This window comes from Dendrobium catenatum, unplaced genomic scaffold (assembly GCF_001605985.2).
Source record: "Dendrobium catenatum unplaced genomic scaffold, ASM160598v2 fragScaff_scaffold_306, whole genome shotgun sequence".
NCBI lineage: Eukaryota > Viridiplantae > Streptophyta > Magnoliopsida > Asparagales > Orchidaceae > Dendrobium > Dendrobium catenatum.
The window spans coordinates 370158-397819 of NW_021318768.1; the positions used below are offsets into that span (position 1 = coordinate 370158).

At 34.1% G+C, this 27662-nt stretch overlaps 1 protein-coding gene across 2 annotated transcripts in view; it reads left to right on the top strand.

The window, feature by feature from the left end:
- Window positions 1–13493, top strand: part of LOC110115731 (PRELI domain containing protein 3A) — a 38387-nt gene extending 24894 nt beyond the window's left edge. Inside the window, exon 3 of one of the 2 annotated variants that reach the window (XR_002305376.2) lies at window positions 13214–13493. The gene's annotated coding sequence lies outside the window, so the exon portion shown is untranslated. The remainder of the gene's footprint in view (window positions 1–13213) is intronic. The other variant, XR_002305377.2, reaches the window with a different exon arrangement.
- Window positions 13494–27662: the final 14169 nt, after the last annotated feature.

Genomic DNA, 27662 nt, shown 5'->3' on the forward strand with positions numbered 1-27662 from the left:
TCTACAACGCGTACGTTATGCGTATAACATGCGTACTCTATTTACCCACATATAAACCTTCTTAATCGATTTGAATGAGGTTTCAATGGTGAGAAACCCTATATCCAACGCTCCCTGATTGTTTATTGACGGGGCGAAGCATTCTAAAAAACTTTGATTCTCCATGTGGTCTAATGAGTCCTCAACCATTGAAGCATAACACCCACACTCTAGAACCATCACTTGTGTGTAGCACAAGGGTGTACTCAAACACAGTCTCCTTGTGAGATTTTTTATAATCATTTTGCAACGTTGCTAAAATAAGTATTTGAATGATTCAAATAGAAGGAATGCATCAAATCAATTAAATTCGAATTAATTTAATTTTTTTGAGAGAAAATCAAGAACTGTCATTTGCGTATTCAATGCGCATGAAATTTGTCTACAACGCGTACGTTATGCGTATAACGTGTGTATTTTATTTACCCACATATAAACCTTCTTAATCGATTTGAATGAGGATTCAATGGTGAGAAACCCTATATCCAATGCTCCCTGATTGTTTATTGACGGGGCGAAGCATTCTAAAAAATTTTGATTCTCCATGTGGTCTAATGAGTCCTCAACCATTGAAGCATAACACCCACACTCTAGAACTATCACTTGTGTGTAGCACAAGGGTGTTCTCAAACACAAAGTTTCATTGTGAGATTTTTTTATAATCATTTTGCAACGTTGCTAAAATGAGTAATTGAATGATTCAAATAGAAGGAATGCATCGAATCAATTAAATTCGAATTAATTTAATTTTTTTGTAAGAAAACCAAGAACTGTCATTTGCATATGAAATGCGCATGAAATGCATCTACAACGCGTACGTTATGCATATAACGTGCCTACTTTATTTACCCACATATAAACCTTCTTAATCGATTTGAATGAGGTTTCAATGGTGAGAAACCCTATATCCAACGCTCCCTAATTGTTTATTGACGGGGCAAAGCATTCTAAAAAATTTTGATTCTCCTTGTGGTCTAATGAGTCCTCAACCTTTGAAGCATAACACCCACATTCTAGAACCATCACTTGTGTATAGCACAAGGGTGTTCTCAAACACAAAGTCTCCTTGTGAGATTTTTTATAATCATTTTGCAATGTTTGTAAAATGAATATTTGAATGATTCAAACCCAAGTAATGCATCGAATCAATTAAATTCGAATTAATTTAATTTTTTGAGAGAAAACCAAGAACTGCCATTTGCTTATGCAATGCGCATGAAATGCGTCTACAACGCGTACGTTATGCGTATAACGTGCGTATTTTATTTACCCATATATAAACCTTCTTAATCGATTTGAATGAGGATTCAATGATGAGAAACCCTATATCCAACGCTCCCTGATTGTTTATTGACGAGGCGAAAAAACCAAGAACTGCCATTTGCGTATTGATTGCGTATGAGATGCGTCTACAACGCGTATTACATGCTTATATTGTGCATACTTTATTTACCCACATGAAAACCTTTTCTATATTTTATGCACAGATAATTTACATATATCAGTTATTTACACAAATATAAAATATAAAAAGTTCATTTCAACGAAGCTCAAAATAATTCGTAGGCAAATTCTGCCCTATACATTGGCATTTTTTCCTACCAATCTTTACTGTCTCTCAAATTTGAGTTCTTTTGTCGAATAATATTTTCCATGTATTTGCAAACAAACATTCCACAATCTGTATAGTTGGTCTGAGTTGGTGCATTCTTCATTGTATTGAAACTTCATTTTTTGATATTATCATCAAAAGCTTTTTTGCAATCCCTATATAAGCTTGCAATCTGAACAATATATGGAATAGAATTTAGTACACTGAAAAATAATTTTGAAATTTTCCAGCAATATAAGCTTATAATAAAACTCACAATCTTTATAGCAACACTTCTATGCATAGGGTTGGGTACAGAATCGTAAAATTCCCACTTTCTCTGATCTCGGTAACCAACCAGAAGCGTCCAGTGCGAACCGTCAATAATTGGATTAATTATAAAGTTGCATGAATGAACAGAACTGTAGTTTACGTGTTCGATGAACAATTTTGAACTTTCATCCTTCACCTTGTAATGCTGCAAGAATTAGATATAAGAATAAAATAGTCGAAATATTTAATTATATATCAACTAAATTAGTTTACTAACCCAATACATTGGTGAGATGTATAGAAATTTATGATACAGTTCTGGTGAAATTTTAGACTTCTCAGTTAATAAAATGGCAAAGGAATCAATATGATCATTGTTAAGGTATGAATCGGATAATGTTTCGTCCATCCCTCGTCTTGAAATTATAACGTTCCCAGCTTGAAATATTTCTTTGCTACTGAAATCATTAAACAAAAAATACGCATTATGTACGCATATAAAACACAATTTATATGCAATCCGTACGCAAAGATTACGCACACAGTACGCAGGTCATACGCACACAGTACACACACAATACGGAAATAAAATACCTGTCAAGATAATTCTTTATGTTTTCCCTGATAAAAAGTTCTTTCACTGGACTCAACATCAACAAGCCTCTGAAGTTAACTGTAGGACTTGCAGGGTAACCCTTTACTATAACATCATCAACATTGATTAATTTTTTTGTTTGTGGAATGTTTTGGGCAGGTTTTGGGGAAGGAACAATTTCTTTTGTGGATGGTTTATCTTGGAGAGCTTCTTTGCCAGTTTCTTCTTGGGGAGCTTCTTTGGAAGGTTCTTCTTGGGGGAGCTTCTTTAGAAGGTTCTTCTTGGGGGGGGAGCTTCTTTGGCAGGTTCTTCTTGGGAGGAGCTTCTTTGGCAGGTTCTTCCTGGGGGGAGCTTCTTTGGCATGTTCTTCTTGGGGGGGGAGCTTCTTTGGCAGGTTCTTCTTAGGGGGGAGCTTCTTTGAAAGGTTCTTCTTGGGGGGGAGCTTCTTTGGAAGGTGCTTGTTGTGGAACTTCTTTGGTAGGTTGTTCTTGGGGGGGGGGGGGGAGCTTCTTGGGCAAGTTCTTCTTGGGCAGGTTCTTCTTGGATGTAGTGTACCCTTTTGTTCTTTTTGTAAACCATTTTTTATTTTCTCTTTAATTTCTTCTTTTTGCTAACCCTTTCAGCAGCCTGGGTCATCTCAACATCATTGATTTTTTCTGGGGCGTCGGTCTTGGTGTGTTCAGATGATATCCGAATATTCTTGGGGGATGGAATTGTATGGGGAATGAATGATGAGGAGGTTAGAGCATAAATACATAATAAAAGTTCTCAACATAGTATCTGGGGCGCTTTCTCGAGTCAACTCAAGCATTTCAATCTTAATATCCTTTGAAGTGATTGTTGAAGTGGGCAAGGTTATCTAGGTAATCTCCTCACCTCTGTTTAGTAGACCAGTAAGGAGGGCCACTTCATCAGCTGTGAAAGGTACAACATGGCCCTCTATAATAAAACTTTGCTTTTCAATACTCCACATTGTCAGCAGCTGGTATATTAGTGGGGCGTTTTGCTCAAATCCAGGAAAATGAAGAAATTGGTAAATATTCAGGTCCTTAAATTTTTCTTCAACTTCAACAGGAATTATCTCGAAAAAAGTATCATACATTGTTCTACATGTCGAAACATAGCATCTATAAGATATAGGACGGACGTAAATCTACGTAAAATAAGAAACTATAATTATTTTAGAGAAACAGGTGATACGCATTCAGTACGCATATAAAACGCGATAAAATACGCAAACCATACGCATATTATACGCATATTATACGCAACGTGTACGCATACTATAAGCGTAGTATACGCATACTATATGCAGTGTAAACGCAATACACGTAAAATATACAAAAAGTATCAGCAGAATCTAGGGTTTTTTACACTTATCATTTTTCTTTATTGGAAGTTTACTTTTATGATTTAAAGATCTCACCATTTTATTATAAAATATTAGGGTTTTTTCTTCAACATATACGCAGAAAATAAGCGAAATATATGCAGATTATACACATTGTACACAAAGAAAGTACGCAGAAAGAATGAAAATGGTGAGATAAATATAATCTTTTATAATTACTCGGAATGATTTTATTTTATTTTTTGGTTTCTTCAGCAAATACGCATTGAATACCCAAGATATCCGTAGTTCATTTTATGTCAATGTAAGAATTTACGCATCTTTCTCTTTGCAGGCGTGTCCTTTCCCTCGTCCATGATGAGCGAAAGAGATTGCTTGAGGAATTCAGAAGATGTTTTTTGCAGGAAGCTTGGGAGAACAGGAGCGAATGGACGAAATGTGGAATTTGGAAAATGTACTGGGCGGGCCTTGTGTTATTTAGTCTCGAAATGACAAACGGGTCAGGCCTTACTTTCCACGTTAGCACGCCACGCGTTATATTTTTATTGGATACTATACTCGATCGAACACATCTTTGTGATCGGATTCCACACAGAATAATTTCTCGTAGGCGGGATGGGTGGTTGTGAGTCTTCCGTTTGATTAGAGGATTATTTATGCTTTTTGAACAAGCTGGCTCAGTCCGTTTACTAGCGGTTCAATTAGAACTCGATGAGCTTGAAATTAATCGAGCTCGAACCTATTAATAAACTGAACTCGAACAGCTTAATTTTAAATGACCTCGAGCTCAAACACCTATGGAAGAAGCTCGACAAGCTTCGAACCGAGCTTGTACATGTTTTTGACAAACGAGCTCAAACTTGAGCATGACTAAGTTCGGTTTGGTTCGGTTCATTTGCAGCCCTACTTACTTGAACATGACTAAGTTCGGTTTGGTTCGGTTCATTTGCACCCTACTTAGTAGCTTGCCTACATATATAATTAGAATCTCCTTAGTAGCTTGCCTACATATATAATTAGAATATCCTTAGTAGCTTGCCTACATATATAATTAGAATCTCCTTGCACTTGGAGAGCTCTCTTCAACAGCTTAGAATCATATAATGAACTAAGAAACATGGGGCTATTTCTGGCGAAATGTACAAGCTAACCCCTCCTATTTATAAAAGACAAATTGATTCTTTGTGGGGCACTTCATAGCAAAATGCAATCATATGAAATTGAAGTTATCATATATCAAAACACATATGGAGATTCTAATTCATGAAAGTACTTATGGATTCACAACAAATACATTCAAGTGGATAGAAGACGGTATTTTAAAACTCAAAATGAAACTTTGCGCATGCCTTAGTGGCATGCTATTCATGCGAAGAATTGACTTCAAATAATTTTTAGGTGCATGTGCTTCGCAAGTCAATCTTCAAGTGTAATATAACATTTTGAAAGTCATGCAAATGCTTAAAAGGACATATAAATGCATCAGGTAAATTTATTGCAAAATATGTAAATGTGCTTAAAAACAATAGGGTTTACCATACAAGCACATTAAAAATATTAAGTGAATTATGTGAACGCATTAAAGGGTATGAACATTTGTGGGCTCCGAAAATTCGGCCCCGGCCTCCCCGCCGCGTGACTGTTTGTCTTATTTTTTTTGCTTTTTTCCTTTGGCGAAGGGAGCTTTAACAGAATAAGTTCCGGGGTAAATTTTGGAAGGTAGATGGGTTTGTAGACAAGACACTACCCAGAGATTTCGCCCTTATTTTGCGAGGACTTTATGATCTGAGTTCTGGTTTCCTATAGGCGCAAGCCCCTATAGTTAATTACCCCTCCCGATCACGAGTGAGAACTTTCGATTAAGGCTAGTCGTTGATCAGATACGTAGTAAATACGTGTTATCTGGCATATAGTAGCAGCATTGGGCTTGAATATTTGTAAAGTTTGGATGTTTAGAAATTGATATTTAAAATAGAAATTTCACCACCTAGTACTTAAAGCGGATTGTGGGGGAGTGGATGATAGACCCGATCAAGATCCCATGGTTCCGTCATCTAGGGCCATCGTGGTCCCTGGTCTACTTAGTCAGAGGAGGTAGTCGACCCAACCTGACAGAAATATCCTTGTCGGCAGCCATGGGTTGTTTCGTCCAAGGGGATCTTGTAGACATGGGTTGAATATTTGTCTAAGGGGATAAATTTGAATCCACCTTAGCTAACAGAGGGCTTTGCGCCCTATCGATCATATCCTATTGATTCATATCTCAAGGATTTGATGCCAATAAGGAACGTATTGGCTCTAGCCATAACCGGTATTTCGTGGTGCCATTTGGCGGTAAACCACTCGGTTCAGAGGGCCCCGGGTCATAACCGTTTATCCTACGGTGTCATTTGGCGGCAAAATCACCGGTTAGAGGACACGTACCACGTCCTTACTGGCAGGACATTTGTTTGAGAATGGACACTAGTGATATTTTCAACTAGGCATTTGGCTCTTTCTGAGCTGAAGTAAATTTTAATTTGTCCACCTCGGCAAACTGTTGCGGAGGGTGGATGAATTTTGTTTTAAGTGATTGATGGATTGATTTCAGTTTTAAATATCTGGATTTTGGGATTTTTGAATTTTGAGTGAACTGTTTGGAGGCATTTGGAAATGCCTAAAATTAACCCCTCCGGTTGAGATCTTCAATCAACACGGCCATCATCGGGGTGTTTGGGATTATTTCCATTTGATTGAACCTTGTCGACCTTGCCGATAGGGTATCGGGTTTCATAGGCTTTGTGCCATTGTTTATGAATTTTCTTTGTTAAAGGCCTTGAAGGCCTAATATGAATATATAAGATAAATATTCCAGTCAAATTCATGACCGCATATTTATCTGAGTTTGAACCCTGTCTACTCCTATTTATCTGCTTAGGAGGATCGGGTTTCGTAGGCTTCATGCCTTTATTTAGTGAATTATCTTGATTATAAGCCTTGAAGGCCTAATATGAATGTATTAAAATAAATACATCGGTCGCCACAACCGTGTATTTGTTCGAGAGTTCAAACCCTGTCGACTTCTATTAATCCGTATAGAAGGATCAGATTCAAACTTGAATTCACTTATTGACTCGCGCAGCATCCCTAGGCGTCACGTGTGTACCAATAACACGCTTGCCGGGGCCCATGCGGGTCGAGATTGCATTTATCTCTTTAGTGTACATATATGTATACAAATTATGATGCACGTATAGGGGTATTTTGAAATATCTTGGTTGTGCAGGTAATTGTCATTTGAATACACAATATTTCATTTGAGAGCATATACACACCTTCTGTCTGCTGATACGAGTGTTGTAGATCCGGTGGCGATATGATCTTAATGTTATGAGGCATTTACTCATCTTGATGTTAACTCCCCCCTTTCTCATTCATCGGGGAGGTTCTTCTTGAAATCCGTGGCTGCTGCCTTGAAAGGGACTCTTTTCAGGATCATCAATATAGTAGACTTGTTATTTCTGGTGTTTGTGGACACCAGAACTGTTTTCTTCTTAAGTATAGAACTAAGAAGAGATTTTAGAACACCATGAAGTTTAGTTCTAATTTGTTCAAATATTTCTTCCATTCTGTCAGGAGGTGTCCTCTTTCGTACATTGAAGCGCCCTTATACCCGACGTACTTGAAGATCTTAATCATCGTTGTCGCAGGTGATATTCATACTTATGCCCAAAGTGGTTCGTTGTGCCTACGAGGTACCCACTATTATTATCCATAAATATGTTGTATTCATTTTCAAGGACCCGTTGCATCCGCTACGACCTCCTAGAAGTATTCGCAGGAGAGTCATTGCTCTTGCATCTTACCCACCTTTCATCAATCTCAGGTGTTTGATGTTTGCATTTGTTTGTAGAGACGGGTCTTTGATTGCTGGTTTTCAGTATTGCCATCTCAATCAATAGGCATTTATAGGGATTGTCCTAGGAGTTTGTTGCATTCATCCAAAGCCATGGTCCTATGTATTTCATCGGACCCCAGTTCAAGGTCCAACTCATGCTTGAGTATTGTATGTCATTATGGGTTCAACTCTTGGCATCCCATTAAAACTCAAGTCCCTATTGTTCTTGAAAGTTCAAGTTCTTTGTTGCTCATGTCAAGTTTGGATCCAGCTTGAGTTCAATTTGAGTCCCTTGCTCTCCACATCTTGTTTCGATTTTGAGTTCGGATTACTTGTTCATGTGCAGTCCTTTGAGTTCAATTGTATGTTTATTTTTTGTTCAAAGCCGTCTGGAGCCTTTGCAGGTTCATTTTCATGCTCAAAATGATTTAGATCTGGCTCAAATTTGATTTCATTTCATTTGAATTTGATCTTTATTAATCATTTGAGTTCAGGTGCTGGTCCACAAGTCATTGTTCATTTGAGTCCAGGTTCTTGTTCTTTTGAGTTCAAAAATAGGTCCAAGTAGAGTAATATTTCAACCGAAATTTCGACAGCCTCCCGGCATCTCCCCCGTTTAGGAGAAAACTACGAAAAAATGGGTCTTTCCCACCACGCTAAGAAAAACGTGTATGGTAGATGCCCTCTTTCGAGAACACCGCGGCCGTATAAAGTCTTTGCCCCCACCACGCTAAGAAAAGCGTGTATGGGTCTTCTACCGGTACCTGTTGCAAGAGAAAAAGCAGTTGTTTCCCCGCAGGTACAGAGCCGCGTATGGGTACTTAGGAGTTGTCCTGGCCATGCTAATAAAAGCATGCACCAGGCTCTCATGCCTCGTCGTATGCGTCGCACCGGAGTCCCTTCCCACCACGCTAAGAAAAGCGTGTATAGGCATTTAGCCGGCTCGTCGCATATGCCGAGAGCATGATTCGAAACTGAGGGTCACTCGCTTATCTCGTCATTGGTGTCGTGTCGGGTTCCCTTCCCACCACGTTAAGAAAAACGTGTATAGGCGGTCTACCGGCCCGACACGAATGCCGAGATAAAAGAGGAAGAGATTTTAGGCTACTGTCTGCATCGTCGTAGGTGTTGGACCGGATTCTCTCCTACTACGCTCAACAAATGCGTGCATAGGTGGTCTACCGGCCTGACACGAACGTCGAGGATGGAAGTGAGTTTAGATTACCTTCAGGATCGGCAGCGGAGGGCATGGATACCGAGACAGGCAAATCACATGAGCATTTTATTTATTTATATTTTTATTGTAATTAGTATTAATTATAATAATAATTAGTAATTAATGACTAATTATTAATTAATTATAACTAATAAATTAATTATAATTATAATTAATAATTAACTATAATTAATCAAAATTAATTATAGTTAATAAGATAATTATAATTAATTATTAATTATTAATTATAAATTAATCATAATTAACAAATTAATTACCATTATAATTAAATACTAACTAAAATAATTAACGATAATAATTAAAATAAATTAAAATCCTTCCTTTTCCTCTCTCTGTTTCGTCGGGTTCACTAAGTATGGCCGAAGAAGAGCGCGATACGGGAGAAAGTTACCTTCACTACCGCGAGCTCCTGTTCTTGGCTTGGCTCCGATCAAAATGCCCTGACTTCTGATCCCACAGGCAGGGAGAGCCGTCGCTGGAGCGACGTCGATCAACGGCGAAGGAGCCGAAGTCAATCAACTGGAGGGGAGCCAAAGGAGCGACGTGAAGGGGAGAAAGTTAAGTTCACAGTTGGCGAGCTCCCGTATTGCTTCCGATTGAAACGTTGACCTCCGATCCGGCTGGAAGAAAGACGTGGAAGGAGCGAACTCGAACAGCACGCATGAGCCGAGGAGCGATGAGCTTCCGTCGTTTCGTCCGATCAAATCGTACGTCGTAAGCTTCCGAACCAATGGGAAGGGAAAGTCGTCGAGAGGGAGAGAACGATTGCGAGAGAAGGAACCAGCGATCGGAGAGGCCGAAGGCCTCATTTTCTCTCCATATTTAAAGACGCGGAGAGGTCGTGGGCGATCGTGGGAGCGACGTGCGACGTGGGAGTAGGTCGTGCGACGTGCTTCGGCAGAGGAGGTAAGATTTTATTTTGATTTTTTTGTTGTCTCACCGAATACAGGTCAACAACATTATCCAAAATACAAGTTAAATTGCTAAAATCAAATTGTTTGCATGTGCTTTAACAAAAGTGCTAATCATTTTAACATAAAGTCTAAAAATGCTGCATGAATTTTTTTTTTTTGTTTTAAAGTTGAACTTAAATTTATCATGCATTGTGATGCTTGTGAGAATTTTAAAGACTTGCAAATATTTCTAAAATTCAAATTCATTTTTAAATTTAAACTCGAACTTACTGCCCTAACCTATAGGTACGGCTGCAAGTTCCATATTTCAAGTATGATCTTTCACATCATTAAGGCTGGAGTAATGTTAATTGGCAATGCCAATCAGAGGAAGCTCACTTTTTAAAATACCCCCAAAGCTCAACATTATTCATTTTGAGCCAAATTTTTATAGAAATATGAATATTAAAAAATATATAAAATATAAAATAGAAGTCAAATAAATTCTGTCACTTTAAACTTAAAAAAAACATTCATTCACTCTCTACATTAATTTGTACAGGGTGATTAATTTAAGATTAATCTAAATCCACAAAAAAAATGTCATATCGAGCACATTGTTATTATTCTCTCAAAAGATCTCACATAAGTAAATAAATGACATGTGTCCTCTAAATATATAGATTTACACCAAATGACACAACTAGATAACAATTATGATTGGGTCCTTTTGATCGGGTGGTTTCATTGCGAAAATGACACTGTTAATCATAGTCATTATCATATTTCAGATGTTCCCTAATAGCTTTAATCTCCCATTGAGTTATGAATTATATAATATACTTGATAGGACACAAAACTTTCTATTAGCCAAAATTGACTTAAAATTACCCCCTTAAACAAATATCGACCCTAAACATATAAGATACTTCTGAATAAAACAATCTATAGCTGCAGACAAAGATGCTTCAGCAAAATGGGTCCCGACTAAATAGACCAGAGTACATGATAACCCAAAGCAACTTAATCATGAGATCTTGATTTGATTTTTCATCATTATTTTCCTTCTTTTTGTATATTGGTCTAGTTCATACTAATTAAATTATGTTTTCTTTCCATTCTCCAAATTTCATATTAACCAGCTCACTCTATGGCCGTTTGCTCAACATATGGATTTGAATGTAATCTAATGCTAAGGGTTCTAGATTATTTTCTTTTAGTATTAGATAACTAGGTTTAGTAAGTACCCTGGTACATGATGTTGATGAAAAGTGGCTACCAAAAGGCTATATAATAATTCTTCGACCAAGATTTTTTAAAAAATATATGAGGAAAGCTGTCATTTTAATATCATAAAGTGAGGGTAGATAAGTTAAGCTTCTTTAATAATAGATGTTTTTTGTTAATAGAGATGTTGATTAAGTAGATCCTATTGTGAATCATGAACCATAAGGCTCTAGTGGAAGATAATATTAGAGAGAGTCGTCTTAGATGGTTTGGTCGCATAAAACGGTGGCCTTCCATTGACCCGGTTTGAAAAGTTGAGGTATTAGATTTGACTTATATTAAGAAAGGTAGAGGTAGACCTAAAAAACTTGGTTATAAAATATTAGAAATGATATTTCTTTATTAGATTTAAATGAGAATTTAACTCTTAACATTACACAATAGAGAAAAAAATGATTCATGTAGCCGACCCCACAGTGGGATAAAGGCTTGATATTGTTGTTGTAGACTCTAAAGTTGACCTCTAAAATTCAAGTTTTCATTCAACTCCCTCTCTAGTCTTGTCAAAAAGAAGAATATCATTAGCAGATAACATAAACCAAGTTATATCCTATTGCAAATGTCTAGTAAGAGCATTTATGACTAAAGCAAAAAGATATGGACTTGAATCTAATCCTTGATGTAATCCCCTGGAAATAGGAAAATACTTTATAAGACCACCTTGTGTTTTCCACAAATAACATCTATTGCAAACATATCCTTAATGACTTGAATATAAGCATTATTTAAACTCCTTTATTTTCTAGAACTTTCCATAGCACTTCTCTTGAAACTTTAACCTGTGCTTTCTCCATATTAATATATATCATATATATGCATCCTGTTTATTTTCTCTATACTTCTCCATCAAACCTAAATAAATGTATAGCTTCCATAATAGACATACTCAACATGAATCCATATTGATTTAGAGAAGCATTAGTATCAAGTCTTAACCTATGTTCAATAACACTCTCCCATAATTTTAAAGTATGACACATTAATTTAATTAATTTATAATTTGTACACTTGTGCATCATTTTTATTCTTAAAAATAAGAATCAACATACTCCTTCACTCATCTGACATCTATTTTAATTAGTCTCTAAAATAATATTAAAAAGTTTCATAAGCCAAGAAATTTCTTTATCTCCTAGGCATTTTCACACCTCTAGAATATCATTAGGCCCAACAATTTTTACTCACTTCTTTTTTTTTTAAGCATCTCTAACTTTGATTTTACTAATATGACGATAAAAAATAAAGTTTTCTTTCTTCTTTTCAGTTGATAAGACTACTAAAATCAATTGTCTTCTCATAGTATTCTTTGAAAAGCTTATCGAAATATTCCATTCACATTGTTGAATGTCCTCTTCTAGTAAAATACATTTTAATCTTCATCCTTAATGCATTTCACTTGAACAAAATTCTTACTTCGCATATTTCTTTATTTGACAAACTCATACATAATTTCTGAGATTTTTATTACAACTAATACTAGTCTAAAAAATATAGCTAAATATGAACTTCTAGTTACATATTTATTAAAATAATATGACAAAAAATGTCATTATTTTTATTATTAACTCATTTTTATATAATGTGGGGTATACCAGAGTGAAAAATTTTCCCCATAATTAAGCCACACTTTTTCCAGGTCCGTAAATTTTTTTTTTCTTGAACAAAATTTTCTTCGGTAGCTCAATTAAGGCGAATCATGAGTATACTGAGTGCAAGTAATAAAAAAAAATGCAACAAAAACATCGCCAGAAAACAGAAATATAAATTTTACAAGATTCATAAGATGATTTCAGCTATACCTACGACTCAATATAGAAAAAATTTTCACCAATTCAGAGATGATTGCATTGGCCAGTAGATCTTGATCTCAATTTTATTTCGATTTTCCTTTCTACTCTTTTACCTCTCTCTCTCCATCTATTAGTAAGTATATATAAAAGTCATTTTGGGACTTTATATACGATGACTTCAAATAGCTACAGAACTATTTCATATCTGCATATGCTGCACTCTCCAGAAAAAGACTTGATCTATCGTTACATTCTTTCTTTTTTTTTTTAATATATGCAGAATATAATGAATTAATATGTTATAAAAATTGAAGATGGAGTCTCCTGAGAGGAAAATGACATAAGAGAGGTTGATACATCTCGTCTAGGAAGGTAAGCTTGGCTGGAGAAGTTAGAAAGAAATATCAGGGAGCTGCTTGTTAGGAGGGAAGTTGCATAGACAACACACAGAAAGCGATAGGGTGAGAGAAGCTGGTACATTTTGTATTATGATAATGCTATTTTTTTTAATACAATCAAATCATTAGACAATCAGCTGGTTTATTAGACATTCATTATATTTACATTGCAACGATGATATTTATTAATGTTCAATATTTTAAATATATTACATAATACTTGTATTTTTATTTAAAACATATATCATAATGTTCTGACAATTTTTTTTTCCAAGGATTCTAAGGAATATACAATACATGAAAAGTTTGATTCAAGTTATATTAATGGCTGCAGAAATGAATTTTGAGAAGAAAATTGCAAGTAACAAAGTTATTAATTGTGACTTACAAGCTTATAAACTTTTTTACATTGTCTAAGATCCGTTTTAAACAATTAGCTAACTATACTACTTGGATGGTACGCAACTCATTTTTTTATATTGGTTGGGAGCTTTATATCAATCAAGAGATTTTTTTTTACTTTCACTTATGTGATGTACGTGTGAGTATATCTTAATTGACCTAAATCAACCCCCCCACTACCCCCGACCCAAAAAAAAAATAATACTACTTGGATGGTGAAGGTAGCTGACATATCCATACCAATTTTTACATAAATAGATATTTCTTATCAACTTCTCTCTCTCTCTCTCTCTCTCTCTCTCTCTCTCTCTATATATATATATATATATATATAAATAAAATTTAAAGCCAACTAAGAAAAAATTTGAAGCCCAACTAGCCCAAATAAGCCCAAATTCACATTCTAAAGTATTCATGCAAGTATGCAACTTTTTTAGTCCCACATCATAGGGGGAGGTGGAAGATCCTTCCTTGAACCCTTTATAAAGTGAGAAGTACACTCTTTTGGCAAAACAAATTATGTGAGATATTTAAGATATCTTGCATGAATTATGATGAAATTATTCATCATATTTAATAAAAATATTTTAAAAAGTTTAAAAAATTTTAATAAACTAAAATATATATTTAAAATTTTAATTAAAACAAAAAAAAAAATATTTTTTACAAACCGGCCGGTTCTTTCCAACCCGGACCGGTTCAACGGTTCACCGGTTGAACCGCCGGTTCAATCCGGTTTGATCCGGTTCTATGCAGAGCCGGTTTTGAAGTTGGATCGGACCGGCCACCGGACCGGTTCACGGTTGAACCGGCCGGTCCGGTCCGGTTTTCAAAACAGTGGTGACAATAATTATGAATGAGAGAAAATTGCTCATGGGACAGGGAGTGATCCTCCTTAAATTGACACTACAACTCTTTCCACTATTGATTTGATCGCCGACTATGATCATCAACTTTAAGCTCAAGTTAAGCAAATTGATTAGTTCATGCATCCTACAAGTATTGATATGACTAAGGAAGTGGTTAAGCTAGTGCTCCCCTTTCTTTTCCCACTTCTTGTTCTCTTCCACGCTGTGCTGGTCAATGCATATTACTATAAATAATGTGGAAAGAATGATATGTGAAGTACGAGGGTTGGGTTAGGTAGTTTAAGGTAGCTAAGGTTGTACTTATTTTTGAAGAGATAAGCTATAATGTGTCCTAGAGCCAGATTTTGCTTTTGGTGGGCTCTAAGATTCCTAATAGAGGCCAAGGTTTTTATGTATCATAATAACATATCACCTACATTAAACTATGTACCTATCATGTAAAAATAAGTGACTACTAATAATAAAACAATAATAATTATTAAATCTCCTACTTTAGGTATCACAATATCTAACTATGTGTTGGATAACACATGCATTTAATACAAATGTGTTGACAAGTGGTTAGTGGTGATTCATTGGTAAGTTTCTCAAGGTTGTGCTTATGGTAGTCATTTTATAGTGTAGATCATTATAAAGGTCATGTGGTTTGTTACTGATTTTAGAAATGTGCAAGTGTTCATACATGTCTATTTTAGTGATTACTACTTGATGCCTACAAATTAAAGACTGTATAGTGGTCCTACCAACGCTAATTCTAAGATTTGTAAAAAAATTTTGAAGTACCTCAGTGTGGTAGGAAAAGGCTGGTGAAATAAAAAACTAAAGTGTGGTGCTAACAAGCAGATTGAATACTTGATAGGATATTTTTTCTTGATTCACCACATTAATATTTGTATTGGATGCTACTTTATATTTTATGTAGGCTTCAACATCCTCATATATGATGAATCTTTCATCTCTTTCTTGTCGAGAGATACTGACCACATGTAATACCCACCTAAGCATTGTGTTGTTGTAGTTGTTCTAACCAGGTCTGCTAAAATGAAAAATAATCTACTAAGCATAATAAATTTATTATTAACTTCTTATAAATAATTAATTGCCTAATAAGTTAATTATTGATTATTTAGATCAATGGGTGTAACCCACTAAGTTGTATTAATTGGCTGCTCACCTATTCTGCATTCTACTTGAGTTCATGGAAAGAGTAAAAAGCTAGTTGAGTAGCTAAGGTAGCAAGTTCTGATTTGTTTGAGATGGTTTAGGTACTTTCTAAATTATAGAATTTTGTACAATCATTGCTATTTATTTATTTGCGCTATTTTGGTTTGTATCCATACATTGTAATGTATAGATTTTATTGTATATATATATATATATATATATTGAAGATGAATGAAAGAAATTGAAATTGTGGATGAGTTTACTTTCTATTAAGTTTAAAGTTAATTAGTAGCACTGTAGTCGATATGAAATTAAAAAAATCTACAAAGTCTCCAAATTATAGATATTGGGCTTAGTCTATCACCATCCAACATAATATGACCACTTATATTGGTGGGTCATATTGGGTTGGGTTATGGCACCATACATCCTCTTTTGTTTTCCATAAAGATGAGAAAAATTATTTCACACTAAGAGTTTGAAGAATTCTTCCCTTACTTATAATCTTTATTAGATTTTATAATCTTATTATGACTCATACCGTATGATCAGAACAACCCAAATCATCCAATCAATCATCATACAATTAACCAGGACAAATTGATTAGCATGATCAGGATCATACAACAAGATCTTTACCTTTTTATCATCCTGATGTTTATCCTAAACTATCGTTGACCAGTCATACCATTATGTACGAATTTGTATTATACAACACAAAGACTTTTTCTTATTTCATCTATAGCAGTTAATTGAGTAATTTTGATCTAGTGACACAAAATCCTATACGTGTTGTAGAGTATAAATAATGTATTATAAAATGAAAATACTTTTAATAGTTCATTCTAAATAGTTAATGTTATAATAATTATGCATGGGGATCATCCTATCTTACTCGTATCATACAATACAAGTGTGGTTCCTAGAGTATGAAGGGAAAAACATTTTATTTAGGGTTAAGGATTAGGATCTTTCTAAATAAAAAAGAAATAAAGCACAAACATATAAACAAAACATTCACATAACAAAAACACAAAGACACAAATGATAAAACATACATCACATAAAATATACAAACGCAACCTATCCTAATACAATGGCCTTGGCACTTAAATCAAATAATCTTAATTTTGTCTGAAGTAAGCTAAACCTCTCATAGTGAAGTGGTTTCAGAAATATGTCTACTAATTAATTTTATGTGTCAATAAATTGAATATCTACAATTCCTTTTGACAAATGGCCTCTAATGAAATGGTGCTTAATGTTAATGTGTTTGGTGTGTTAATGTTGAATTTAGTTTTTTGTAATATATATCACACTAGTGTTATCACATATGATAGGGATGATATCCACTTGCGAACCAAAATTAAGAAGTTGTTGCTTTAGCCTTAAGGCTTGGACAACACAACTCTTTGCAACTATATAGTTTGCCTCTATAGTAGATCAAGCTACTAAATTTTTATTTTCCACTAGACCAAGAAACTAAAGATTGTCCAATAAATCGACATGCTCAAGGTGTGCTCTTTCCATCTATCTTACAACTTGCAAAATCTGAGTCTGAGTATCCTACTAATTTAAACATTATACTATTCCTAGGGCACGAGATAACTAAATTGGGTGTCCCTATGAGATATTATAGAATTATTTTTTTTTTTGCACCTAAATGGGATTCTTTAGGCTCAGCCTAAAACTTAGCACACAAGTATACACAAAATATGATATTGGGCTTAATGGTATTTTGATATAGTAATGATTCGATCATTTCTCTATACTTTTTCTAGTAAACAAGTTTCCACTTTGGTCCTTATCTCACTGGGTAGTCAGGCTTATGGGGGTGTTTGTACTTCATATAAAATTTCCTAATGATTTCTTTGTTATGCCTAGTTTGGATAAGGAAGGTTCCATCAATTCTTTATCTAATATTTTGCCATAAAAATAAGTCATCTTACTCATCATACTGATATCAAATTCATTTATCATTGTACATGAAAATTCTTCACACATTTCATTATTTATGGATTCAAATAAGATGTCATTTACATAGATTTAGACTATAAAGATATATGTTCCTATTCTTTTGATGAACAATATGGTTTCTAATATGCCCTTAACAAATGACTACTCTATCAAGAATGTGCTATGCCTATCTTACCATGCTCAAGGTGCTTATTTTAAAAAATAAAATGCTTTTTTAATTTATAAACATGATTAGAAATTATTGTACTCTTAAACCTAGTTGGTTTCTCTACACACACACACACACACACACACACACACATATATATATATATATATATATATATCTTCCTTTGTGACTTCATTTAAGAACACACTCTTCACATCCATTTGGTACAACTCAAAGCATCTAAAATATGAGTGACCTAATAAGACTCTAATGGCTTCTAATGTGACTACTAGTGAGAATTATTTTCATTGAATCCAAATTCATAATATCTTAAATGCATTAAATGATTAACTTTTATTTTCTAAAAATTTAACCCATGTGAATATGGTGTATCATTTATAATCACTAAATCATACAGCTTACCTCCTAGACTCATATTATTAATGGGTTTAAAAAATCCATGTGTGGTTCTCCAATTATCTATTTGTGGAACTTCCTTAATTAGGTGTGGTGACGATTTTCCTTATTTTTTTGTTTACATGCATCATACAAATATTTTTTTTGGTGAAGTTTAACTTAGATATTCTCCTTACAATTATATGAATGATTTTTATAAGTGACCTTATGCTATCATGACATCGTATCCTCTACCATAGCCACGACTCATTTAAGGTGGTTCATAAACAACAAAAATACTAGTTTTATCTATACAATCTAAATCAACCATGTATATATCATTTATCCATAATTCTTAACATAGCTTTAATATTCAACATTAGCATATATTTATCATAATAAAATATAATGGCAAACCCCTTAGTACATAATTAACTTATACATAATAAATTATGCTTAACTCCTACTAGTAAAACATTTCCAAATATGAATCTATTTATTTTTCTTACAATACTTATACAAATGATTTATCTAGTGGTGTTATTTTCAATGGTCACTCTTCCTCTATATCTAGACTAACATGTGAATTTTTAGATGTCACTTGTCATGTGTCAAAAACATCAATTGTCTAGGTACCACTTGCCTTCAGTGGATCTTTTGAGTAGGTATTCCTATAAAGTAAACTAAGCTAGGAAATTTAAAATTCAATCAAGCTTGGGTATCACAATGCAGTGAGATGAAAGCATGCTATTTTATGCTTTAGAGGCCTTAGCCCTCCAAACATATCATGTGTTATGGCAGATCCAATGTGAGTAGATTCATGTTATATGTACTACTATGCCACAACAATAACACAAAAATTTGTGCCCCAGCCTCCCATTGCTTTTAGGGGATTTTTAACAAATTAAGTTTATGGGTAAATTTTCAAAAGGCGCATTGAGTTTGTAGATAAGTCACTACCCAAATATTTCACTCTCATTTGGAAGGACTTTATGATTTGATTTATGGTTTCCTATAGGTGCAAGCCCCTATAGTTAATTACCGCTCCCTATAGTGAGAGAGAACTTTTGATTAAGGCTAATCATCAATCAGATACATAAAGATATGTGTATATAGTAGCAGCATGGGTTTAGATGATTGAAGATTTGATATTTAAAATTAGAAATTTCATAATCTTGCACTTAAAGTGGATGATGGACTTGATTAAGATCCCATGGTTATGTCATCCTGGGCGATTGTGGTCCCTAGTCTACTTAGAAAGAGGAGGTAGTCGACCCAACCTTAAAGAAGAATCCTTATCGGTAGCCATGGGTTGCGTCATCCAAGGGTACCTGATAGACTTGGGATAAATAATTATCTAAGGGAATAAATTTAAATTCACTTTAACTAATTGAGGGCTTTATTCCTTATTTATTATATCATATTGATTTATATCTCAAGGATCTAATGCCATTAGGGAGCTTATAGGCTCTGGCAATGACAATAATTTAGTGGTGTCATTTGATGGCAAGCCACCCGGTTTAAATGGCCTGATCATAACAGTTTACTTGTGGTTCTATTTGGAAAAAAAATTGCTAGTTAGAGGATACATTCCATATTCTTACTGACAAGATACTAATTAAGACTGAATCCTAGTGATATTCTTGATCATACATTAGCTTTTTTTGAGCTAAAATAATTTTTAAATTTATCCACCTCAATAAACTATTGCTAAGAGTTGACTGGTTTTACTTTAAGTATTTGATGGTTGAATTTTGATTTTAAATATTTTTGATATTTTTGGAGTTGTGGGATTCATAAGTTTGCTTGAATGTTTCAAATTAACCCCTTTGTTTGCGATCTATGTTCAAACATGGCCATCATTGGGGCATTTTATGGGTTGTATTTTATTGATTGAATCTTATTGACTTTGTCAACTTGTTAACAAATGATCGGGTTCGTCATTAGCTTTGTGCTTTTATTCTTGAATTTTCTTAATTATTATCATTGAAGGCCTAACATGAATGCATTAAAAAATATATCAGTCAATTTCATTATCATATATTTGTTTAACAGTTTAAACCGTATTGACTCATATTAACCCACATAAAAGGATTGAATTTAAATATGTGTTTATTCACTGACTCATGTAGCATCCTCTAACATCACGTATGTGCCAACACTATGCTTGTCGGGGCCCATTTGAGTATTTACGGGGTATTTTTTAATATTATCATTTGAACCTTATCAACTCTTCCCAAGTACTAACAGAGGATAAGGTTCTTATCATATGTATGCTATTATTTGTGAATTTTTCTATTTATTGACCTTGAAGGACAAACATAAACATATGAAACCAAATATCTTTGTCGATATCACGACCATGTATTTGTTTGATTGTTCGGGCTGTGTTGACACCCATCAACTTGTATAAAAGGATCAAGCTCAAAGTTTGGTTCAATATTTGACCCCTGTTGCATCTTTAGATGTCACATGTGTACTCATAACATGCTTGTTGTGGCCCAAACGGGTATTTGGTTGCATGTACATTTTTTGTGTGTTCATGTGTATACACATTATAGTGCATGTGTTAGGGCTTTTTTAGAATATTTCAGCTATGTGGGCAACTGTCATTTGAGTGCAACATTCTATTTGGAAGCTCGTATATGCCTTTTTTCTGCTTGTATGCATGTTGTGGATTCGGTAGCATGGCATCAGACTACGGGTTACCCGTTGCTTTGTACATGAAGATTGTTGTGCACTAACTAGTCTCCTATTGTTGCTTGTAGATGCTTGCAATTGTTATTATGCTCTTCGTACATGTTTATTGGTGAGTTGTCACACTCATTGCACATTATCTTTATATCTGTAGGAGACTGGTGTGCTCATTTATATTATCGATACGTGTTGAATGGAAAATACTAGAATATTCACTACCAATTGATGATCATAACTCATAAGCATATTATTACACATATGGTGAATCTTCTATCACCACTAATGAGTGTTTGTTGTGAACAACGTCGTTGTGTATGCTTTGGATTTTTTTGTTTCCTATGGAATTGAATGTATTTATTTGTGTTTTAATATTACTGAATGAAGAAGCATCTTTTCATTTATTGCATGTCATTTGCCGTCACCTATAGGTGGCTCACTGTTTGGATTGTAAGTCTTTATTTTTGTTTGTAAATGTATGTATGTGTTGTGGACCTTCATTCTTGTTTGTAAGTAAGATATCACATCAGTATCTACATTCACAAGAGATTCCTTATATCTGTAACATGTCCTTTATCGTCATTTGCATGCAAGTCATTCTATTCATCTATAAATTGTTGTTAAGCCCCAATTGAGTTAAATTTGCATTATATTTTGCTTGCTACAAATCTTCTCATTCATATTTTCCAAAGAATTCAACGTACTTGCAATATCCCCCACATCATTACTTTTAAGGAAAATCGTTATAGGCATTATAAGTCATCTATCATTATCCATAGGCAAGCTATATTGAATACAAATCTTTTAACACCACCAATATATATATATATTACATTTCTTGTACATCTTGCTAATGATTTTTATGATAGAACTTTTGTAGCGACCCGTAAGATCTTGTATTTGATGCATATCATATTTTCTTGTGTGTAGTGATATTGTGTATTTTCTTGCAAATTAATGTTGGTTGCAAGAGTGTTGTAGCATTTATTACATGTTGCTTGCTATCATCTCTATGTAGACTATTGTGTGTATTTATGATCTCCAACCACTACTCATAAATGTTCTGCTCATACATGATAAGCTTCCTAGGGTGTTGTTGCATGTCTCTGATGCTCAAGGGTCACTTGATGTTAATTTCCTTTTTTGCTATATGGGAAATCAACAAATTTGATTAGAGTCAGATTATCATCAAATCATTATGGTCATGCTTCTTATGATTGTTCCCTTCATTGCTACATGTCTTTCGTAAGTGCGTCTTTCATTTCAATTAACTCTATCCATTTTGTAAGCATATATAGCTTGAATCTGGCTCATGGATGAGTTAAGAGCCCAGCAAAATTACTTTCTATCAACATTATATGTTTGTATAATCTATTCGCTTCATATCAAATGTTATTCATGAGCGAGGTGTCTCATTTTATGGCTTGCAATGATATTTGCTGAACAGAGCCTCAAATCACTGTTTGTTTGTATTAACGGTTTGCTTTTTACAATTATTCTATTTGTTTGCAATTAGATTACTTATTTTCTTCATTTTCATTGCTTGCAAGCTAGCAATCATTAGCCCTTCATTATCTTTGAAAGCAGCTTTGTAGTTTGTATAATGATTTTGTTCATTGTTGCTTATACTTCAACCAACATGATAATTTTTTATACCCATTGTGAGTTTTGTATCATTGCCTATGATTGTATCACCACATTTTGCATTTCTATTTTTACTTGGGAGTTATACTTGGAGTTTTTAACCTGTTGAATGTTCTCGATTGTTCATCATAAGTTCAATTAGTGTTTGCATTGCTTTATTATGATTGAGCATCATACAAATTAATGTCCAATAACCAGCTTTTTTTTTTAAGCTCGAGTTCAATTCATCGTCATTTGTTCAGTGTCAAGTTCAAGCTTTATTCCTTGTAGTCTTATTTGTATTCAAGTCCTATGTATTTATTTAAGACAAATCCTCAGTTCACTGAAAATTTTTGGCAGCCTTCCAGCATCTTCCCCATTTAGGAGAAATTTCAAGAGTATGGGCCTCCCACCATGCTAGAGAAAAGCATGTACGATAGGTTTGGGATGACACCGAGACCGTAAATCTTTAATCCCACCATGCTAGAGAAAGACGTGTATGGGTCATCAGGGTACTTGTTTGAAATGTGCAATTATTTTACCCATCGATATTGAGGTGCATACATGTACTTAAAAGTGTCTCTGCCATGCTACAAGAGTCTGTATAGGCCATGCCTACCTCACCGAAGTTGCCACACCGAGTTCCCTTCCCATCATGATAGAGAAAATCATGTATGAGTGATTTTTCAGTGCATCGCAAATGCCAAATGTAGGGTTTGAGTTTAGGGATTCATACATGTGCATGGACTGGTGACACTGACATTGATTGTATTAATGGAGAATACAAATTTCTTATTTCCTTTTTCCTCTCTTTTTGTATTTTCCATATTTTTTTAAATATTAATTCTTTTTTTTAGTAATCTCTCTCTCTCTCTCTCTCTCTCTCTATATATATATATATATATATATATTCCCCTCTCTCTCCTTTTTATTTAATAATGACAGTAATAATGTTAATAATTAATAACATTAGTTTGTAATAACATTAATAAAACTAATTATTAAGAGATAAATAAAATAAGAAAAAACTTACTGCCTTAGATTTGGGTTGGGTAAGTGGACTAAGTAGATGGGGTAGATATGGAAATTTATGCAAGCTTGGTATGTAGTGTACTAGGCTATTGGTTAAGGACTATGAGCAGGTTATTTGGGCCTTGAGTGGGTTGAGGTGGAGTTATGATAGTTGTTGGTTTGGTGTAAGGGAAGAGAGGTTAAATGGAGCATAAGGGCTCGATCAGAGAAGGGTAGAGGTGACGTCTATGGTAGAGGAGATTGATGCTTGTGGATGGCGATTGGGTTTGATAGCTTTCGGGAAGGGGATCTAGAGGTGGAGTTTTTTTTCAGCTTTGGGTGTTGGAATTAGTTGGAATGGGCAAGAGAAGGACGTCGATCAAAGTTGGCAACGGCTTAGAGGCTCACTGATAATAAGGGGAATCTGCTAGAAATCTACCATAAATCTTGCATTTCATGTATATTTTCAGATGATATTCATACAATGATAATTCACACATCAAAAAGTCTTTTCCAGCGAAATATTTTTGTTGGATTTTATGGCGTGATTCTGGCAAAAAAAAAATGAAGTGTGTCATTTTCTCCAAATGAATTTTGGCGCTATATCCATCGGTATTTCTGATGGAATTGTTGTGTTGGAATTACCATCGAATAATCTGTCGCGCTATTCCGACAGACTATTATTGACAAATAAAATTGGTATATTATCCGCTGGAAATACTGCATAATGAATCTGCCATAAATTTATATACATTTCATCGTATCGTATTTTCCAGTGGATAATATGTTGGAAACTTATAACACAAATTAAAAAATAGTCTTCCCTGTTACGAAACTATTTTCTATAATACAACCTGCATATAGAAATTCCAATACCATATTCATTCAATCATAAACCTCTAATCAATAACATCACTAAATATCAAACATAAACATAGACATATATTCTGAATTAATTAACCAAATAGTTTAAAATGAAATTTAAAGTTTATTCATTTGAAACTATATAAATGTACAAACATAAATAAGTGTAGATGTCTAGAAAAAATTATACAACATATCTGAATCAATCTCCTCCTCTACTAATGTTGCCTTCATTCCACTAAAATGCTCCTTGATTTCTTGCATTTCATCTAACAACTGAGTTTATTGTATCAACATCCACTTCTATATCTGGATCTGCTAATCAACTTATGATTTCCTGACTTGCTCTATCTCGGCTGTAAGGGCAGCTACTTGTTGGCTATATAAGGACTCCTTAGAACTTGCTGAGAAGCTAGAGCCACCAAATGTCTGACCCTTTTATGCTTATGCTTGCCAGCCTAAACTATAAACCCTTCAATGTTTCATTCCTCCTACCACTTGCGTCCAAGTGCAATAGTCAGAATATTATGTTGAAAATGAACCCTCACCTGCTGCACCTTGGCTCTTTCGAAGCTGTATATACTCCTCCTATGAAAGTTAATAAAAATTTAAGCAATTTAGACATGACATAAAAATTTTTAAACTTATATATTTACATAGACTTTCCTTGCTCGCTCATCAACCCATTGTTAGGCCTCCTAATGCTTGTGGGTATGACTATGTAATTCAATAGGGGTCAGTTCTCTACCAAGTATTTTTATAATAGACTTACATTAGTATTCATAACAAAGTAAATTATTAAAATCTTTGAAAATTCTTTATCAAAGATCGTCTGTGCTCAGTATGTGAAATTGAACCCACAATATGAAGGGAACTAGCCATACCCCTAACATCAGAAGCTTTGTTCTGTCTATTATGTTCCCTCCTCATGTTATACTCTAAGCTACCCAAAGCACTAGTCAACTCAGCCCATACTCTCTCACCAATCTAGAGTGCTCACTCACGTGACTTTTTAATATCTATAAATATGTCTCACATGTAAGTTGACCCACGCTTCTCAAAATTATTTATGAATTTATCATTGTGTTGTGGTAGCCAATAAAAATCATTCTATATTTAAAAACATATAATATTGAATATATATTTTTGTTAGTTTAAGTATAAAAATTATAATATAGAACATATTTATATAATAATTAACCTCAAACTCTCTAAACCATATATCCCGCACTTCTTTTGATACTTTCTTCCAATAAATATAAGGAGCATCATACATGCTCCGTATTATGTATGGTATTTTAGTGTCAGTTATTTTAATAGGTGAAACCTGCAAAAAATATGTTATGTGAGAAAAAATTTATTTATTTTTAGTTGTATGTTAACAATATAATAACTACATATATTTCACTGTTAGGTTCAACCAATATGCAACTCTCAATCGCCAGCTTTACTGTAGCTGGGGTGGAAGGTCCACCTATAACGGGTAAAGGGGGTGGTGGGGGATAGTATGGCAGAAAATATGATGGATATGGATAAGTAGGAGAGCCACTATGAGAAGTTGGGGGTGGGTTGTAAGGGTAAAAGGGAGTACTCTACGTGGCGTTTGGTAAAAGACAGCGGGCTTTGGTGAGTACAACTATGGGAAATTGGCTGCAGGAGTAGGTAAAGGCGGGCTAGGTTGATTTTAAGTGGCAGGCTAACACACAGAGGTCCCTTAAGTACGTATAGACCTACTAGGTGGGCCAATAGTCTTCTTCTTATTACACCTACAAAATTTTTTTTTTTTTTATCATTTCTCTATAACGATCATCACCTTAAGCCATCTACAAAAAAATTAAGAAATACTAGCAACATAATTATAACAAACATTTAATATAAAATAGCCCCGTAATTAAATAAATGAAGTAGAGCAAAAATAAAATAAAATAATAACTAATTATTGTCAAGCTATTCAAATAAATCATATTATCAAAAATCATTTACCTTATGTTTACTCATCTTTTATTGATTCATTTTCATATGATCAAACATCTCCACCAGTATCATATTCCTCATGATTTTTCTCTATTTTTTATATTTTTTCATGACTTTCCTCTATGTTTAAATCTATTTCTTCTAACTGCAACTCACTCTCATTAATTATAATTTGATCATCAGCAAATTTAGTAAGATTATTTAAGTTTAACATAAACTCTTCTTGATGTGTTGGTGGTATTAAAGTGGTTGTCTAAATTACTACCCTTGGTTTGGTCTTCAAAACTATGAGCCAATCCTATTTATCTCATAATTTACTCAAATAGTTACCAAAATAAACTTGGCTTGCTTGGCTAACAATAATGAATGGTTCAAACTTTGTATATCACCTAACTCATTTTACTTTTATTATATCATAAAGCGCATGTATTATTATACCTCTATTCTGTACTGAAATCATACCAGTCATAACAGAATATATACATATTATTCCCGTGATCGGGATATTCCAACTGTAATATTTCTTGTAATATATTATAGTACTAAAAAACATCACATATATGGGTGTTCCCTCTTACATATACACCATAATTATCTGTCTTCCTACCTTCACACGAAAATTTTGTTTGGAGTTTGTAGCAATTAATAAAAAAATTTGGAAAACATTTCACTAATCTGTTTGGTCCCCAAGCTAAATCAAGTATCCCATGATACTACAAATTACTGCCTTGAGTATACACCAATTTAGTAGATAAAGTATATTATTATCATGTTTATTGACCACAATGTTAACTAAGTAAGACAAATTAGTTGAAATAAATAGTCAAAATGTATACCATAATTTTAAACCAATTAAGAAATTTTGTTTCTACTATCTTTTAGACTTCTGCTGGTTCTAATGTATTCAAACCATCAATGAAACTCCTGAAAACTTTAGGATTTAGATCGAATTTATGAGGAACAAATGTATAAACAATCTAAGTCATACTTACTCGAAATATCGCTCAACTTTATCATAGTTAAGTAAGATATACAATGTGGTAACTCTCATCTCTTTATCAGTTAAATAGCACATGGTGCTAGCGAATGAGGGTTCACCACTTCTGTGGAATCCAAATAAATTTGAGATTTTACCCATATTTTGAGGTACAGTACTCCTACTTAATTGTGACTCTATTTTAAAGTAATATGAGTATAATTGGGTTGTCT